We start from the raw sequence: 7,956 nt of genomic DNA on the forward strand, positions 1-7,956 counted from the left end.
GCGCCCCCAGCTCCCCCCTCACCGAGCTCAGGTTTTGCGGCTCCCGCTGCTGCCCCTCCCTCTGCCTCAGCACTTTGCAGAGGAGGGGCTGTGCACGTGGAGCCAGCGGCTCGAGCAACATGGGCACGGTAAGGGGAGTCCCGGGGGCCAGTCGGGAGCAGGGGGGTTGGATGGGTCAGGAGTTCTGGGGGGGGGGCCTGTCAGGGAGTGGGGGTGTGGAGAGGGATCGGGGCAGTCAAGGGACAGGTAGCAGGGGGTTTGGATGGGTCAGGAGTTCTGGGGGTCCTGTCAGGGGGCGGGGAGTGGTTGGATGGGGCGTGGGAGTCCCGGGGGTCTGTCTGGGGGTGGGGGTGTGGATAAGGGTTGGGGCAGTCAGGGGACAGGTAGGAGCTAGGGTCCTGTGGGACAGTTAGGGTTGGGGAGTCTCAGGAGGGGGCAGTCAGGGGACAAGGAACAGGGAGGCTTAGGTAGGGGGTGGGGTTCTTGGGGCAGTTAGAGGCAGGGGTCCCAGGAGGGGGCAGTCAGGGGACAAGGAGCAGGGGGGGTTGGAGGTTCTGAGAGGGGCAGTCAGGGGGTGGGAAGGGGGAAGGACTGGATTGGGGCAGGGCTAGGGTGGGGCTCTCCACCCCCATGGGGGGCATGGCTGCTCCCTGCTAGTGGCACCGCCACCTTTGCAGAGCTGCTGCCCCTGCGCCGCGCCGGCTCCTCCATGGCTGGGGCTCGCCGTCTCTGCAAGCGAGACGCTCTGGATCTCCAGTGCCTCCGGAAGGCAGCTCCTCCCTGCCAAGGTGCTGCAGCGTCCTAAGCCTGGCAAAGCCAGTGAGTGGACTCGGGGTGGGGGCTGCCAGGGTGGGGTGGCCTCAGCTTGGCTCGCGGGGAGGCTGTGCACTCTCCAAGGGATTTCAGGGGGCGGGGAGGTGGGTACCTCCTGGTTTGGGGAGCAGCCCCTGGGCACAGCTGGCCCCTGGGCTCTGTAAAGGCTCGTTGGGATGTGCCCCTCAATGAACCGATGTGCAGGGGAGGCGGGGGGGGGGGGGGGGGGGGGGGGGCACAAGGTGGAAGTTTCACCTAGGGCACAAAATATCCTTGCACCAGCCATGTCTGTGCGCTGCTGTATTGTTCTCCCAGCAGATATCAGCGTGATTGAAGTCCCCCATGAGAACCAGGGCCTGTGATCTGGAAAATTCTCTTAATTTTCTGAAGAAAGCCTCATCTACCTCATCCTCCTAGTCTGGTGGTCTATAGCAGATGCCCACCACGACATCACTCTTGTTGCTCTCACCTCTAAACTTATTCTCAACATGCTTTTCTCCAGTTTGATACTGGAGCTCTGAGCAATCATACTGCTCTCTTACATACAGCGAAACTCCTCCACCTTTTCTCCCCACCTGTCCTTCCTGAACAGTTTATACCCATCCATGACAGAGCTCCAGTCATTTGAGTTACCCCACCAAGTCTCTGTTATTCCAATTACATCAGTTCCTTGACTGTGCCAGGACTTCCAATTCTTCCTGTTTATTTCCCAGGCTTCTTGTGTTTATGTAAAGATACCTAAGATAACTAGCCGATTGCCCTACTTTCTACACCCCCCTCCTTGTGTTTCCTCCGGTATCCCACTTCCCCACTTACCTCTGGGCTTAGTTCACCATCCCCCAGCAAACCAAGTTTAAAGCCCTCCTCATTAGGTTAGCAAGCCTGCCTGCGAAGATGCTCTTCCCTCTCTTCATTAGGTGGATCCTATCTCTTCGTAGCAATCCTTCTTCCTGGAAAAACATTCTTTGGTTCAAGAATCCAAAGCCCTCTCTCCAGCACCACCACTATAATAAAGAACAATCATTGTCATCAACAGGAAGCTGCTATCTTGAAATATAATGAAGGACACAAGAAATGCAGCTCAAAAAGTGAATGAAGGACAAATGCAGAAAACAACCAAGGTTGTTGTACAGTAAATTTTAATTAATTAAACAACTGGCGGGGGGAGATTAGTAAAGCACGTACTGCTATATTAATCAATAAAAATTTGATTTTCTGAAAAGTTCTGCAACAACTTCTAAACTTGTGCTTAGTCACATATTCAGATGGTGAGATGTTTATTCTGCTTCCTAATTCACATCATCAGATTGAACCAGCTACTGGAGAAGTATTAAACTGGCAGCTCTCACACGTGACAACATTATTTTCCAGTTATGAAAAATTGCAATGGTGGCAAGTGTTTCTTACACTTGTTTAGAAAATTTATATTTTAACAAATTCTTTCTGCCAAATATTGCCCTTCAAAGTACGCTCAGCTCTCTTGGAGATAAATGCAAATTCTGGCTAATTCTGAGGATATAAATAGGGCCTTATTTAGTAAAAGATTCTGTTTTACTCATACTCATGTTGAATACCACCAAGAATACAAGAAGTGGTCCCACTTAAGATGAGGAAGAGTATCAGCACCTAGTCTCATACATTTATTTAGCTATTTTATTAACAATCTCTTCAGTTTTACTAATCTAAGAGGACTGTATAGATTGCTGATAGCTTCTACGTGATCTACTCACTAAACTTCGTTCCTAAGAATTTCCTGATGTAGGCCTTGATTTAGCAAAGTACTTAAGCATGTGCCTAACTTTAAGCAGTTGAGGAATCCCATCATATTAACATCTTGATGAATCATGGCCATAATTACAAAGATTGGTTCTCCCTGCCTCAGTGGATTCTTTGGTTACTTGTTATTATTGGGTGGAAACCTTATCTTTAGAGGATTAACATTAGGGTTTTTTAAATATATTGTTAATAGACAGTGTTTCTTATTACTTCATAACCATAATGCTCACCTGTCTCAGGAGATGAAGACATACTATTAGGCAGAACTGCACAATCAGATTCTGCCTAAAAGTATCTTTTTAATTTTCTGATGATTGGTTTTCATTATTCATTATGGCACTAATTAGTGTCACTGTATATAGAAATACTTAGTCTATCTCTGACATAAGCTTCTCCCACCAGTCCCAAGTAACTTCTATACTGAAAATGCCACTGATGCAATACAGAGGACCGGCAGCAATACACATTAGTCTGTCCAGACTCTGATGTCAGCACTTTATGTTTCTGAAGTGGTACAGGAATTTCATTGTTTTACTGAATGGATTTCTTTCATTGTAGAAGAATAAACAATGGTATTTTACATTTTGAGTTATAGAGATAGCCAGATCTGCTGCATTATGTAAGGCTCTCCCAAGCTGGAACACGAGTTGCTAGCAATCAGTTCCATGAAAAGACTCAGATGATAATTCTATTGCCAGTAAGGATGTTGAGTCCATGATTAGTAAGGAGAAGACGTCCAGAGACCTCCAGGCCTTAGAGATGGGGCAGTTACACCAGGTCTCCTACTAAAATCAAGATGATATAGGGTTACATTAGTGCATTAAGCCTTCAGCTGTAAAGCCTTTACCTTTAAATAATAATTGCTGTACAGATCAAATTGTTAATCATTGGGTGACTAAAGCATAAAGGCCTGTAGAGACAATGAACTCATTGGCATGAGCACTTTACCCTTTTGCAGCTCCCTGCAGGCAGTACATGCAGAACTTCACAACTAAGTACTGTAGTCCAAATGACCTTGATGCCCAGTAGATTCAACCAACCATAATTGCTGCAGCTTCTGTGGGCTTGTGCAGCTAGAAGGCTTGGCTCATTTTTGAAAGAGAGAACGTTTAGTTATTTGCATGACAGACTTTATATGGAAATTAACTTTCAGAGATTCTGCATCAAAGTGCCGCATAAAATATTCTTCAAATACCAGCAATATTCTAAGAAGTTGGTTTATACACTAGTTCATGTCTGCAGCACAGGACAACAGAAAAGGGATTCATACCCTTGTGTGGTCTGATTCTTCACTCCATCTTGTGCAGACATATCAACCCCTCTTCAGGACAGTTACTGGATCAGGTCTCACATCTGTGCAAAGTGGGGGTAAGTACTACTGTATCAGATTGGTAGCATTTTATACCCACTCTGTGCCCGTTCTCAGAGTGTTAATGACTACACAAGGTGCAAGGCAATGGAGAATCAGACTCTTGTTGCTTTGTTATCTAGTCAAGATGTGTGCACTCATCTGAACTGCTTAGAATACACAGTGAAAGAGAAACTCCTAAAGAAACATTTAGATTTTGCAAATGAGATTTCAGTGCTTTTCTAAGATAAGATGAATGATCCCCTAATGTGTCACCGGGTGTTATGTTTCATTTAATTGTACCAAGGATAGGTTATTTTCATTTCAACATACCTCTCAAGCTTCAGCAAGGCATTTTGTCAGCCTTGTATATTCAAAGCATGGTGAATGGGTTTTCAGAGTGCAGCTATTTAATTTACAAGGTCCCACATTACACAGGAAATACAATCAGGGTAGAAGTATGTGAAATTGTAAAGTAAACCTCTGACAATGTTAATATTAATCAAAGAATGACCCCTTGTAATTTTTTCTTAGCTCTTGTATGTTCAGTCCATCATTGTTGCCTCCTAATGAACACTAATGAGTGGCATTTTATTCAATGTTATATCTGTACTCTTCCCCTCATAATACACCTTTACGAAGCCATTAATCTGGTTTTCTTTAGTACTGGACAACTAAAATCATGTAGATTCAGTGCAGCAACTCAGTAGAGTTAATAAAAAAACCCAGTCCTCTGACTGAATACTGCAAATGCAATACTGCTTCATGTGTTTTTCACTGGTATCATCATGTAAACCTTTTCCCTTTGTAATCAGGACTGTATCAGAATCCTTTTCTTTTGTTGTTCATTGCGGCTTATCCTAATCATTCAAGCTTTTTAGTATTCAGAGATCTAATTTAATGTTTAGTTCATGCCAGATAAAAGGAAACGGATTTCAGTTTGTTTCTCAGATGCCAACCTAATTAAACACCTACTGCAGAAAATTAAAGTGACATATGTAACAGAGCATAGAGGTGTTTATGTAGTTTACATAGCGGTTTTCAGGTGTATAACAACGATGATTAAAGTAGTGGATTGTTTATTTACTCATTATAAAGCAACTGAGCTTAGTGCTATGCAAAGCAAAGACAGACTTTCAGTTTAAATGACTCTTATGGGAGTTAAGTATCATTCAGTAATGAGAGATGAGGAAAAGAGCAGCTAAAACGATCCAGCTGAAAATTAAACAATTCAATTACCTAGTACAGTAGCTGGGGCAAGCCCAAATGCTAATGTGCATGAAATGAGAAGGTGACTTTCTCTGGGTTTGTTCTGTATAATCAGCTGCTCTTGCACTTAGCCACTTCGGGAACTAAGCCCCCCCAGAGCTTAGCCCTTGAGGTGAGGTCCTTTGGTTTTGGTGGCAAGATAGAACATACAGGATATAGTGCATTTTTATTATAATAAAAAAAACATAATCAATATATATAATATAATAAAAAACAGCTAGTTCCCCTTAGCAGTGGGAACAAGTATACACTGCAAGTCTGAAAGCATCGGTATTAATTTACTTGCAGAAGTCCAGAAGATTCTGAGTAATAAGATATCTTCCTCGAGAGCCAAACTCCATCTTCATTTTTGAGCCAACCCTTTGCCAGAACCAAAGTGAAGTCTCTGTAAAGTTTAATTTAAGATCCTTTTAAAATTACATTATAGTATATATATATACATAATTCCTGTCCTGTCATCTTTTCTTTTAACTGGATAACTAAAGATCATCTCTTGTCTTTTCACCATATTCTACCTTTCTTCTTTATGTATTATATGGTATAGCACCTTCATAGTATATTAGCTCAGAGATGATGTGTGGATACTGAGACATTTGAATAAATATGTGAGTGGGAGAAATCTTTCTTGGGAGAAATCTATGGGCCAATTCATAGAATCTTCGGATGTTGAGTACAATCAGTTGTGTGCAGTGGAGTTCCACTGGAGTTAGGGAGGAGACTCAGGTCATCAAATGGCACTGCTAATGCTCTGGTAGCAGCTGTGTGCAGGTTGGGGTTGGCTGGTGGACCTGGATGTGCAGGTTGGGGTTGGCTGGTGGATCCGCATAGTTGCAGACCCACTCACTATACCTGTCCCAGTTTTCCCTAACCACACGGCTATGGGGTTCTTTCTCAGTGTCTCCTGTTGAAGCTGTTCCTCTTTATATACTACTGTCATTGGGACAGAGAATGAACACGTTCTATAGCGCGGTGGTTAGGGCAGTCACCTGGGATGTGGGAGACCCAACTTCAAGTACCTGCTTCTAGTGACTATTTAATTAGTTCTATACTGTGGAACAGCTTCAACAAGAGAGACTGAGAGAAATCTGCTCCAGAATATCCCATAGTCCAGTGGCTGGGCCACTCTCCTGGGAGGTTGGAGACCGAAGTTAGAATTGCTGCTCCACATTAAGCAGAGGGGATGGGAAGTGAATGGGGGTCTCCCACATCCTAGGTGAGTGCTCTAACCACTGAGCTAATAGTTATAAAGTTGGCACCACTTTCTCCTCTGGCCATTTTGGGAATCTAGCCTGAAAATTTTTTTTGACTAAAACTACATAGTGAGGTTACGTCAAATTCACAAACAGTTTTGGGTTGACTGAAACTGCATTTTTCAGTAAATAAACTATTTGTCTGAAAAAATTTGGCCCGTTCTAATTCTGATGTCATATGCCAAACTTCTTCATAGGAGCCTCATGGAGTCATTCACCAGTACTTAGTGTTGCAAGCATCTCAACAGTTTGTTCAAGCACGAGTCCACTTCTGATGTCTGAAAAAGAACTCTCATCACACGCTGTTCCCCTGGCACTGCCTTAGGTCTTCACATCAATCAAGTTGAAGATAGTTAGTATATCATCAACTGCCACCACTTTAAAAAAAACAAAAACATAAATATTGTTTGGAAAGAGAAAGAATCTCTATCACATTTTCTACAGTGCTGCAGACTGGAAGTGGAGCCTTCCAAAAAGTATACCTAACCTGTAGGAAGGGTATGAGCAAAATCCTTTATTCCATCACTACCCTCAGGCCAGGCCTACATTGCAAACTTACATCAGTATAACTACATCGCTCAGGGTTGTGAAAAACCCACATCCCTGAGTGATGCAGTTATACCGATTTAACCCCTGGAGTAGACAGCGCTATATCTGTGGGGTGGCTTTTACTGGTGACATAGCTACCGCCTCTTGCAGAGACCGATTAACCATGATGACGGAAGAAACTCTTATGTAAGGGTAGTAGTGTCTTCACTGAAGTGCTACAGTGGCACAGCAACCCTGGTGTAGCTGCAGTGTTTTAAGTGTAGATCTGCCCTAAGAGATTGTAAGGAGTACAATTCCTGAAATCAGATAATAGAATTTATCTTGCAGTTGCTAACATATATATGTTTTGGAAAATTAGATGGAATGAATGTGAAATGTAAAGCAATTCTGTGTGAGTTTAATACACTGAAGAAGTTGTTCAAAGGTAGCCTGGCTAAGAAAAAGAGAAACACATCTAAAACTGTGAAAGTCTAGAAGATATACCGTATCCCGCAAAGTAGAGTAAATACTTTGTAGAGTAACACAGGCATCACTGATGGCAATATTTGGCCATTACCATTTACCAACAGATTGTAAGTAGGCTTTGAAGATTTTTATGAGTAAATGTTGACTTCACCTATACACACAAACTGATGAAAAAATATTTCCATTGATAATAATAAAAATTTACAGTAAGGCAAAGTAAGAAAAATACTACTAGAGAACTTATTACTGTTTTATTCAAGGATATTTACTCTGTATATTTTGACATACGATGTTTACAATTTGTGTTTTAATGGTTATCAAACTTTAACTTTTTGAATAACAGCGTCTTCTGTCATTAAATAATTGTTGTGTGTCCCCCGATTGCTGATCTCCCCCTAATTTCCTGCAATTGTGAACATTTACATTGATAAAAACCAAAAAAGATTAAAAATAAACATTGATATTATCTGTTGAATTTATAAAAAA

The 7,956-nt window shown here is 42.5% G+C and overlaps 1 long non-coding RNA gene across 1 annotated transcript; it reads left to right on the forward strand.

Annotated features, from left to right (window-relative positions):
• The first annotated feature begins 683 nt into the window (after positions 1 to 683).
• On the forward strand, positions 684 to 7,705 carry LOC122465334. Its single transcript, XR_006290083.1, has 3 exons — positions 684 to 819; positions 3,897 to 3,957; positions 6,654 to 7,705. It is a non-coding gene; the product is annotated as an uncharacterized LOC122465334 (long non-coding RNA).
• The last annotated feature ends 251 nt before the right edge of the window (positions 7,706 to 7,956 follow it).

The sequence above is a fragment of the Chelonia mydas genome, chromosome 3, assembly GCF_015237465.2.
Source record: "Chelonia mydas isolate rCheMyd1 chromosome 3, rCheMyd1.pri.v2, whole genome shotgun sequence".
In the NCBI taxonomy this organism is placed as follows: Eukaryota; Metazoa; Chordata; order Testudines; family Cheloniidae; genus Chelonia; species Chelonia mydas.